This window comes from Benincasa hispida, chromosome 3 (assembly GCF_027475165.1).
Source record: "Benincasa hispida cultivar pf3 chromosome 3, pf3_genome.v1.1, whole genome shotgun sequence".
Classification (NCBI taxonomy): domain Eukaryota; kingdom Viridiplantae; phylum Streptophyta; class Magnoliopsida; order Cucurbitales; family Cucurbitaceae; genus Benincasa; species Benincasa hispida.
Genome location: NC_143480.1, coordinates 45423536 through 45435418, shown reverse-complemented (window position 1 = coordinate 45435418; position 11883 = coordinate 45423536). Strand labels below are relative to the sequence as shown.

Here is an 11883-nt window from a genome sequence, read left to right as displayed (position 1 = left end):
GATGGGTAGAAGTGACGAATCAAGTCATTTTGTTCACTTGATGTTCCTGTCACTGTTAGCTAACCTCTATGATGTGGGATAATATTCTTGGGGTGGAGCATGTTTGGCATGGTTGAATAGATAACTGTGGAAAGCAACAAAATTTGAAATTCGCGAGATAGTTGGACCTCTGATACTTTTGTAACTATAGGCTTAGGAACGATTTCTAACCATGAATTCACAACTACAACATGTAAATGATGCTCAGTTAGTTGGACGAGCCTACGATTCTCGGTATGTTATTTTAATTCATCTTAATATTTATATGACTGATATAGTTAATTCAGAATCTAAATTATCAATTTAAAATTTAGGTGAAGAGACAAATTTTGTGTGACTAGGACAACGATACATGTAGTCGGCCAGTATAGATATATGTTTGATCTGCTTCAACCTGATCAGGTACATTAATATTAAACCAAATTGATTTTTTTATACACATTTTTATTGAATTTGTCTTTAATATTTTTCAATATAATATTTTGTGTTTCAAATTAATTGGGAGCCTTACAAACTTGTTATGCACACTTTGCCCAATTTTTGTAAGTCAAAGACAATAAATCCTCTCATATGTTTTCAGATTGATGAATGACATCTTGCTGACAGGGTAATGAGACAATTCAGTTTTCAGCAGGATCTCCCATCGCCTTGTTATATTGAACCCTTACTGCATGACATTGACTTAAGAACTCGAGATTGGTCCAAAAAAGTTGCACATTTGGTAGTGCGATGACACTATCATGCAAGGTCTATTGTACATCAACTGGTATAATAATATCACAAGGCACTACATTACTCGTCCAAGAGCAGCTGTGGGTTATCTGGTAAATAAAAAAATATTATCTAATTATTTTTAATTTAAATTTATTTTAAATATTGTCTAATTGTTTTATAATTTACATAGATTGAACAATAGTATACTCCATGATGTTGCTAATGATCCGAACCAGGTTCTTGCTATATGCAGTGACAACCAGAGCTATATGGAGAAGATAAATTATATGTACGATATATCTATTGTTCCTTCATCAGTTCCTAGGCGTAGAGGACCTGTTTGAGAAGAAGAAGAGTTCGATGAGGTTGCCCACAATGTGGAAGAATTGCCCCCTATGATGCAGATGTAGAGCCAAACTGATTATGTTAGTCCGATGATGATGATCCCAACATTTGATTCAGGATATTATGATTTAGAGACTGGTCCATCGTCTTCATACGTGCATGGAAATGGTCGCGGTCTTAGAGAATATAATGAATATTTATATTATGAAACGACTGCAAAGGTACCGGAGTAAGTTAGCAACATCAAGAGGAACCAGAGGAACCTCAAGTTCGAAATCGACGACGACGACCAGCTCGAGATTAACAATGTCTTCCTTGTGAGACACATTGATTTTTTAAAATTATTTTATATAAATGAGTTAATAGTTGTATTAATATGAATATTTTAATTTGCACTTTATTATTTTTAAATTATGGAAGAAAACGTGAATGAGATATCATTTTCTATGATATTTTTCTTAGAGTTAAGTTAAGAAGATGGTGATAAGAAATAATAACAAAGTGAGAGTGAGGTAGAATAGAAAAAAACAATATTTTTCTAAATACGTTTAAAGACCACAATATTTTTCTAATTTTTCCGTTTAAAATTCTAGAGATTTTGACCAATCTGAAATTTTGGTATGGAAGAAATTAGATGGAGATTTCAAAATTTTGATGAAAATTTCGAGAATTTCGATGGAAATTTCTTAGCAATTAGACTCCAGGGAAGTTTTTTATGTAAGTTTTATTTTATTTTATTTTATTTTATTACCTTGTAAAGCTTTCATTTATAAGAAATCAAAATTGATAAAAATAACTTATATTTATTTTTAATTTCACTCAAACCTTTCTTCATCGAATTTTTACATCATTTCACCTTAAAATTGAATTGATGTGAATTTTGCTTCTTTTACCATCTAAAATTTTCATTTCTAAGAAAAATTTAGAAAAAGTTAAAATAAAATTTGATATTATTTTGTAATTTATTTTTCCATTTCTTTTTAAAATTTATGCTCTTGCATTGACATTTACACAAGTATTTACACCATGCCTATAAATATTGTCTTAGTTTATAAAAATGATTATTAAAAATGGTCAAATATAGTCTAATTAGGTCATAATCAAAGCTTCATTAGTTAATTATAACAATTTCTATCAATTTTTATAAAATTTCCCGAAATTTCCATCGATATCGATATTTCTATAATTTGGAACCCTTAATATTTTCATCGATATCGATATTTCGAACCTTGCTAATAAGTAACAATGTTATTGTCAATAAAAGCATAGTACAACTTTACTATATTTGAATTAAAAAAAAAAAACCCTTTACCATATTTAATTGATACGATTTTTTTTAGAGGTCCAAAGTTCAATCCCATCCGGATAGTTGTTGTAATTTGTAATAAAAAAAAAAACTTTATCATATTTAATAGTATTATTGCTTCTTGCATATAAAAAAATATAATAATGATACTTTTTTATGTGTAGTTTTCTTTATTTTCTCTCATTTACATTTACATTCATACCATCTAAAAAGGGAATCAAGGAGATTTTTCTTTTTACCCCTTTTATTTGTTCGTTATATGGGTACATGTGGTAATTCCATTTTTAGATTCAGTTTTTATTTATCATGTTAGAGTAATTTTTTTTTAAAATTATAAACATTAACCAATTTTTCAAAAAATATCATTATTGTACTTTTATTGTTTTTAGATTTCATGTTTGTCTATATAAACGGTCTTCCTTCCACTATTCAATTGTTCCATCAATTACGTTTCATTTATGTCAGTAATTTAAAATAATTTATTTTTTAGACAGTTTTTAAATATAGAAAAATGAATTAAAATATTTATAAAATATAACAAAATTTTAGAATTATCAATGATAGACGTTGATAGACACTGATAGACGTCTATCAGTGTCTATCATTGATAGTTCTAAAATTTTGCCATATCTTGTAAATATTTTCAACAGTTTTACTATTTGAAATCATTTCCATTATTTCTTATATGCTTTTGTAGTTTTATTTTCGTGTTTCAAAATATGTTTAAATACATCCAAATTCACTTACTCATCCCCATATATAAAAAGGGAAAGAAAAAGACTATTGTTTTTTAAGTTCAATGAAATTTCTCACATGGTAGAGAAGAGGGTGATCTACGATGATTTTTATGTTCACTTTTTTATTTTGTAAATATGGAGTGATTTAATAGGTTTTTTATTTTTTATATACTTATATAACAATTATATAAGTTTGAGGACTCAATTTTTATCATTTGAGATTCAATTTTTACTATTAATATAAGTTAGAGGTTCTAATTTTAATACATATTTTTTTAGATGGAGCGCTCAATTTTTAGAATTAAAAGTTTAAGTATAAAATCGCAACTACCACAATATTTCACATTTAGTTTTTACAATTTTCTCTTAAATTTTGGATTATTCAAAACAATAAACAAATTCAATTCCAAGTGAATTGAAGGATGGTTTATTTGAGAACTATCTAAACCCATGAATATAATTAATAACTTACCATTCAAACAAAAATATTGCAAAGCTCCTTTCCTTTTTTTTCTTAACCATACGTGGAGTAGAAGAATCAAACCTCTAATTTTGAGATTATCATACATACTTGATGGTAGTTGAGCTAAGCTCATTTCGAGAGATTACAAAGTTTCTTGTGTTGTGAACCTCGAATTTTGTGCCGACCAATTGAGCCGGTGAATATATACTAACTGAGCAATAGTTGAGTTGTGCTTCGTTTGGCACCGTACAGCCTCAAGTGCTATAAACTACCCTGACATTGTCAGAGTTACACAACCATAGGCGAATGTCAGAGAAAGGACATTATAAAAAGCCTCATTCAAGAATCTTAAAGAGGAAGAGTAAGTAATCTCCTTAGGAGAACCTTGACCTTACTTTTGTGTGTTTAGTTGAACTATACACTCTATGTACTAACTTAGACATCAGAGTATAGTAGACTCGACACCACACCAATGCGAGAAACTTTTATGCAGACCAACTCTAAAAACAAGAGACTAGACTAAGATTAGAAGTAGGTCGATGATCAAGCACACTATAATTCCATGACAACGACGAACATGTGTGAGTTTTTCACATCAATAAATTTAATTCTTGAACTTAAAAAAGACGAGTAGTATGTCCCTATACTTTCTATAGTTCGAAGTATATGCCTTCTAGTTAATGTTTTATTATTACTCACTTTGTAGTTCTATCCAGATTTATTAGTTTGGACATCTGTATAAAAGGCTCCTCTTTGTACTTCAGATTTAATGAAATACATACCCTTCCCTTCAAGATTTTTCATAGTCCCTCTCTTTTTATATCAATGGGTACCACTGAATAGGTAATGAATATATTAAATAGAAAATTAATCTCTTAGACTTAGGATCTGTTTAGATTGACTTGAGAAACAAAATTATTTTTAAAAGCTCATTTTTATTTAAACACTTTTGATAAAAAAAGATTAAAATACATTTAAAAAACTATTTTAAATGATTGCCAAATACTCAAATTTCTTTCAAAATGATTTATTTTTTAATAAAAATGTATTCCAAACACTCCCTTAATAAACACAAAATCAAAAGTCATATAGAGATTTATTAATTAGGTATATATTTTAAAGTTCATGGATCAAGCTACATACAAATTTAAAAGTTCAAATACATATTTAATACTTTTGATAAAGCTTAGAGACTGATATATTTTTGACATATAATATAACAAAAGAAAGTTTCCATGTCTCTAGAAAACTGTGATAAACACATTTATTGACTCTTTTTTAATCCTTGAATCCACTGTCAAGGAAAAGTGCATCAATGAAACATATGTGATCTGTCATTATTGATTGTTTCACGACTTTTCAATGCAGTCAACAATAAGTATTTATTGACGATTATTACCTATCATGATAACATTTTCTTTAACAATTTATTATTGTCAGTAATTGACTCAAAAATTGATTTCTTCTGCGAATTAAACATTTATATTCACTTTTTCTGTCAATGAAAATTGTTATTATTCCTAACATTGGTGAAATGTCAAAGAAATAATTATAATAATATGTTATATTCTGTGAAACAATTTTACTTCTCAGTTGAATCATGTAAGAACCTGTAACAAAAGGAAAGCAAAATTAGTTAGTTACTTTAAACTAACTCACTGTTGTAATCTTTACTTATAAAAGGATCTGAAAAGAGGAGAAAAATAGTGTATTCTATATAAAAGAAGCAGAGACTTATCTTGAAATAAAAACCTTGATAGTTGAAGGCTTTGAAAGTGGATGTAGGTTGTAATAAACCGAACCACTATACATCTTCTTGTTCGTTTATTCCTCTTCTCTTCATGAGTCTAGTATTGTATGCTTGATTTACCTGCATCTAAACCATTAAACTTATCAGAAAGCTCTAAGAACAAAGAGGATCGAGGGGAAGAGAAAAAAAAAAGAAAAGAAAGAGCTAAGAGAAACTTTTTCTGTTTTTGTGATATCTACAGACTGAAAAGAAAGAAAGAACAAAGAAAAATTTTCTTCCCTTTGTTTTATTTGAAAGACGTGGCATAATATGGTCCATACATGGCAACAACCACGCAAAGAAAAAAAATATAGAGTAGCTTAACCTTTTCGGGCCCGCTTTTAACTTAATTTTAAAAGGTCTATTTCAACAACTGGTATCAGACCCTTTATATCCAAGAATTTCCAAGAAAAGCTACACAACTGCTCTAAGAACATGTCAAAAAATTCAGAAAGCCATCAAGATTCATTCAAGAAGATAACGATGGCTTCAACAAAGTATGAAATAGAGAAATTTAAGCACGAGCGATTTTGCTCTTTTGTCTAAGAAGATTTAGGTTATTCTCACTACACAGAAGACTTTGAAAGCCTTGGATGATCCAAAAATATTGCCTGCTCCATTGACTGTTGAACAGAAACAAGAAATAGAAGATAAAACTTATACAACACTCATTTTAAACATCACAGATACAGTATTGAGGCAGGTAATCGATGAATCTATAACTCATGATATCTGGGAGAAATTAAAGTTGCTTTATGACAAAAAGGACCTACCCAATAAGATCTATGTTCGTGAGAGATTGTTCTCATTCAAAATGAACCCTTCAAAGTCTCTTGATGAGAACCTTGAGGAGTTCAAGAAACTCACTAACAGCTTCAACTAAGGGAAAGAAAAACTCAGGACGGGAAATGAGGCTGCAATTCTCATCAACTCAATACATGAAGTTTATAAAGAAATCAAGTCAGCTTTGAAATATGGTAGAGATAATGTGACAGTGGATTCAGTGATTAATGCCCTAAGATGTAAAGAACTTGAGCTGAAGAACGAAAATAATGCTGGAGGGATTGAGTCTCTTTACCCTAAAGGGAAGAACTTAACTAGAGGGAATCGTTTTGACAAAAATTAAAAGAACCATGAAGATAGACCTCCTTTGAAGTGCTTCATTTGTCACAAGGAGGGGCACTTCAAGAGGAACTGTCTTGAGAAGAGAAACACCTATAGAAGAAATTCAAGAAAGCTGAGAGACAATGACAGAAACGATAGAAACAGATATCATGAAATAAATGATAACAGAAAACTAAAAGACTATGACAGAGGTAATGTCTCAATGGGTGAAAACTCTTATGAATACACCAAAATTTTACCAGCAACTCACTTGAAACTCATGAGAATTAAGACTGAGGAAAAGGTAGACTGGGTCATGGACTCAAGTTGTACATATCATATGACTTCCAAAGGGGAATGGTTTGTAAATTACAAATCATGGAAATGAAGCTCAGTCTACATGGGGGATGATCATGACTGTACAGTCGTGGAAATTGGCTTGGATTGCCTAAAGCTAGAATACAATAGAGAGATACTTCTAAGGGAGGTAAGACATGTACTTAAAATTAAAAGGAATCTATTATCTTTGGGAATGCTAGCTGACCAAGACTATTAATACATTGGTAATAAAGAAAATCTACAAGTAAAGAGGGCTGCAAAGACAATCCTACTTAAAGTTAGAATGACTGGTCTATACTAACTGAAAAATGTCTCTTCCTAATGTTGCTTTACTATCTCAAGAAAACAAGCAAGAAGGCATTGAATTATGGCATAAGAGACTCTCATATAACAGTGAACAAGGCTTGAATGAACTATCAAAACAGGGGCTCATTCAACCTAAAGGCACTAAGAGATTAAGCTTTTGTGAGCATTGTGTCTATGATAAAGTTAAGAAATTCAAATTCACAAAAGGATTTCATACTTCAAAAGATAAACTTAACTACATACATGTTGACTTATGGGGACCAACCTGAACTCCTTCTTGGAGTGACTCAAGGTACTTTCTATCCCTAGTAGATGACTACTCTAGAAAGATATGGACTTATATGCTAAAATCTAAAAATCAAGCCTTTGATAGACTTAAAGACTGAGTGGCAAAAGTTGAAAAACTGAAAAGAGAGTAAAAACTCTTAGAACAGACAATAATCTTGAGTTTATGAATAATATGTTCACTAATTTTTGTAATGAGCAAGGTATAACTAGACACATAATAGTCACTTATACACCCTAACAAAATGGGTTAGCTGAAAGGATGAACAAAACACTTATGGAGAAGGTAAGGTGTATGCTATCAGAGGCTAATCTCAAAGAAGTATTATAGACAGAAGCTTTAGCAATAACCACTTATATCTTACATAGAAGCCCCTGCACTTCTATTGACATGAAAACACGTGAGGAAATGTAGACATGTGTACCTCAAGACTTATCAGAACTAAGAGCTTTTGGATGCACATTATATGTACATGTAAGGCAAAACAAGCTTGAACCTAGGGCCCTAAAAAGCATGTTCATAAGGTATCCTGAAGAAACTAAAGGTTTTAAGCTGTGGTACTTTAGTTCTAATTGAAGTATTATGAGTAGATACACAATTTTCAGAGAAGATGTGATGTTTACAGTATCAGAGAAGGGTAAACAACCAGATGAAAGAGTATTAAATGAGAATTCCACTACTTTTAAGGTGGAGTGCTTACCTAGAATTGAAAATGCATCATCAGAGAGAGATTCCTTAAATCCTTAAGTCATTTAAATAGAAGCAAGTGAACAAATAGCTCAAGACCAAGACTCTCAACTTGAGAACCTAACTGATTACAATTTGATAAGAGAGAAGAAGAAGAAGAGAGACTAGGCCCCTAACTAGATATGCAAATATTGATTACGCATCAGATTTTGTTAACATTGTAGAAAGTACTCTTGATAAAGAACCTTATAATTTTGAAGAAGCCATGTCAAGTAAAGGAAAGGATAAGTGGATGCAAGCCATGAAAGATGAAATGAGCTCTTTAAAGAAAAATAACACCTGGATTTTAATTCCTCTACCCCCAAACAAAAAAACCGTCCCTTGGCAATGGATTTTCAAAAGAAAACTAGTTGATAATAGCTCAGGCAGGATGAAGTTTAATGCCAAAGTAGTTGCCAAGGGTTTTAGGTAGAAGGAAGGTTTAGATTACACTGAAATTTTCTCTCTGGTGGTCAAACACACCTCAATCAGACTGCTACTTGCGATAATTACTTGTGAGAACTATGAGCTTGAGTAGATGGATATGACTACAACTTTCCTATATGGAAAACTTGATGAATAGATCTATATGGATCAACCTTTGAGTTTTGATGTTGAAGAAAAAGTGAAGTTGGTGTGCAAACTGAATAAGTCTCTATATGGCCCCAAGAATGCTCTTAGATGCTGGTATAAACGATTTGATGATTACATGAACAAAATTAACTTCACTAGAAGTCAGTATGATGTCTGTGTGTTCTTCAGAAAAGTTAAAGATGGAGACCTAGTCTATTTACTACTCTATGTTGATGATATGCTCATTGCAGGGAGAGATATTGGAGAAGTAAATCAAATTAAAGAAGAATGAAGTTCTGAATTTGCGATGAAAGATTTAGGTCCAGCTAAAAGAATTCTAGGGATGCTCATTGAAAGAAGAAGATCTTAGGGAGATCTTTGTCTCCCAAAGTAACTACATTAGAAGAATCCTAACTAAGTTCAACATGTCGAATGCTAAAGCAGTTGGGACGCCCCTGACACAACACTTTAAGCGCTCTGCTAAAGATTCTCCTAAGCTTGAAGAAGATATTTAGAAAATGAATAAAGTTCCCTATTCAAGTGCAACTGGTAGTCTAATGTACATAATGGTCTTACAAGACTAGATTTAGCTCATAGCTCAAGCTTAATTAGTAGATACATGAGCAATCTAGGGAAAGCTCACTGGGAAGCAACTAAATGGGTCTTCCTTACCTAGTTGAAAGCATAAATAGAGGTTTACTCTATAAATCCTCTAACTCCACTAAATCAGTGCCTAAAGGCTATGTGGACTCCGATTTTGCAAGTGACTTAGACAAAAGGCCTCTCACAGGGTTTACCTTCCTATTTAGAGGCAATGTGATCAGCTACAAGTTTAATTTGCAATTAGTGGTCCACTGAAGCAGAATTTATAGCTACATTAGAGGCTATTAAGTAAGCATTGTGGCTATAGGCATTAACTACTAAGCTTGGCTATGAACAACCATAGGTGGAGCTACTTTGTGACAATAGATCCAAGCATATAGATGCAAAATTACATTTTGTCTTAGATGCAATTAAAAAAGGCCCAGTGATAGTGATAAAGGTACAGATAAAAGACAATGTAGCAGACTTCTTAACTAAATCAGTAACAAAAGCTAAATTTGAGCACGGCCTAAATCTACTCAGTTTAGTAGACCAGAACAGGAAACAACTATTTGGAATAGTGTCCTAAATCTCTTTGTAATCTTGTAATTTGTAAATTTTGTATAAACATATTGTTGTTAATAAAATAAGTGTTATTTTATAAGCATATACTCAATCCAATAAACTAAGATCCAAGGTTATTTCATGTAATTTAAACAAGTATGTAGAGACATACAAGTGGATCTTGTTTAAATAATAACCTAAACGGTCTATAGTAGATGGATAAAGTTAGGTACCTTATCCTGGTGACACTACGAATACGACCCGCTTTGTAGGTATTACAAGTGTTGTAAAGTACTACAAATGATCTGATCTTGATCATTCATGTGGAGACATATGAGCGGAGGTATCCTATACAAAGAGTTTGTATAAGACCAGACCATGAAATGAAGTCTCTTTATATAACACCGCTAATACTAGAGACTTAAATTTCACTAGGATGACCATAAGTGACATGACCTGAATCTTGAGTGAGTTGTAAACTCCTGCTCATGAATGCAGACTTTTGATTTGTATGGTGAAAGTGGCCAAATTGCCAACTCAACAAGCCTACCATTTTGGGGATTCTTCTGACTGGGGAGCTGGGAACACAGCTACACAAGACGAAATTCACTTTTTCCCCGATGTAGGGGCAAGTACATAAATTGTTCCCTTAAAGGCTAATTTCGGGTCTTGAACATAGTAGCCACACCCTCTTCTGGCCTGAGAGGGACTTGGTCATAGTTGGACTATGACTTATTGTTCATTAGAGGGATCAATGGTACTTAAGGAGTTAGATGTAATTATAGGGGCAAACCGGTAATTTTAGCCCAATTGTACTTGCGAGCAATTTGTGAAGGGCCATCGTGTTGTTGATTGGTTATATCCAATGGACATAAAAACTTATCTGTAGGGCGAAGAGTGAAGTTGTTGGTCTTTAATGGAATGACCGATTGTCAATAAATGTTGGATAATTTAATTAATGAGTTTAATTGATTATCTGAATACCGTTGGAGCTTCAATCTACAAGTCCATAAGGTCTTCTTTATAGCTCAACAGAGATTTAATTGAGAATTAATTTTGGATTAATTTGAAATGATCAAATTAATTGAGGGAATTGATTATATATGATATAATTAATTAAGTTGATTATATATGTGATATAATTAATATAATGTATTTGATATATGATATTTTAAGATAATATGAGAGGAATTTGAATATGATTCAAATAATAATTATATGAATGAGATTCATGTAATTAAATCTAATGTAAATATGATTTATATTGAGAAGGATTAAATATTTGGATATGATCCAAATATCAATTATATGGATGAGATTCATATAAATGAATTTAATATAAATGTGATTTATATGAAATACCATATATTGTTGAGATAAAAATAAAATCGTTTAGGCTGTAAGATTCTATCGTTTAGTAAAACTATTTTTTTTATAGTCTTTTCTTTTGTGAAAATGATAAAATGAATCATCAACCAACCAACTTGGAATTTTTTTTTATCTCACAATTACCATAAAACTTCCAATAACCTCCCACTCGAGTCGGTTATTAAAGAAAAAGATTAATTAATTATCACATAATTAATATATTATAAGTACATACAATAACCAACTTATCATATTATATTTATAACCTATAGTTTTAATATTTCATCATATGAAACATATAAACTATAGTCCTTTTTCTATTTTATGGTGTTTAATATAAATCATATTTATATTAGTTTCTCTAATTAATAATGTATCAAATACATCATATCAATTATATCACATATAATTGAATCAATTTAATTATATCATATATAATCAAATTTTCTCTTATTAATTTGAACACTTCAAACTAACTCAAAATCTGATTTTCAACTTGAACCCATTGAGTTACCAAGGGGACCTTTGGACTTGTAGCTTGAAGCTCCAACGATACGTGAATAACTGACTAAACTCTTTAATCACGGGATCCACCATCTGTTAACTGTTGGTCACTCCACTAAAGTTTGACAATTACACTCT

General features: G+C 31.2%; 1 long non-coding RNA gene across 1 annotated transcript; it reads right to left on the bottom strand.

Moving 5' to 3' along the window:
• Positions 1–3598: 3598 nt before the first annotated feature.
• On the bottom strand, positions 3599–5623 carry LOC150037303 (uncharacterized). The gene is made up of 2 exons (XR_016528706.1): positions 5357–5623; positions 3599–5214 (listed from the first exon to the last, which is right to left on the bottom strand). It is a non-coding gene; the product is annotated as an uncharacterized LOC150037303 (long non-coding RNA).
• Positions 5624–11883: the final 6260 nt, after the last annotated feature.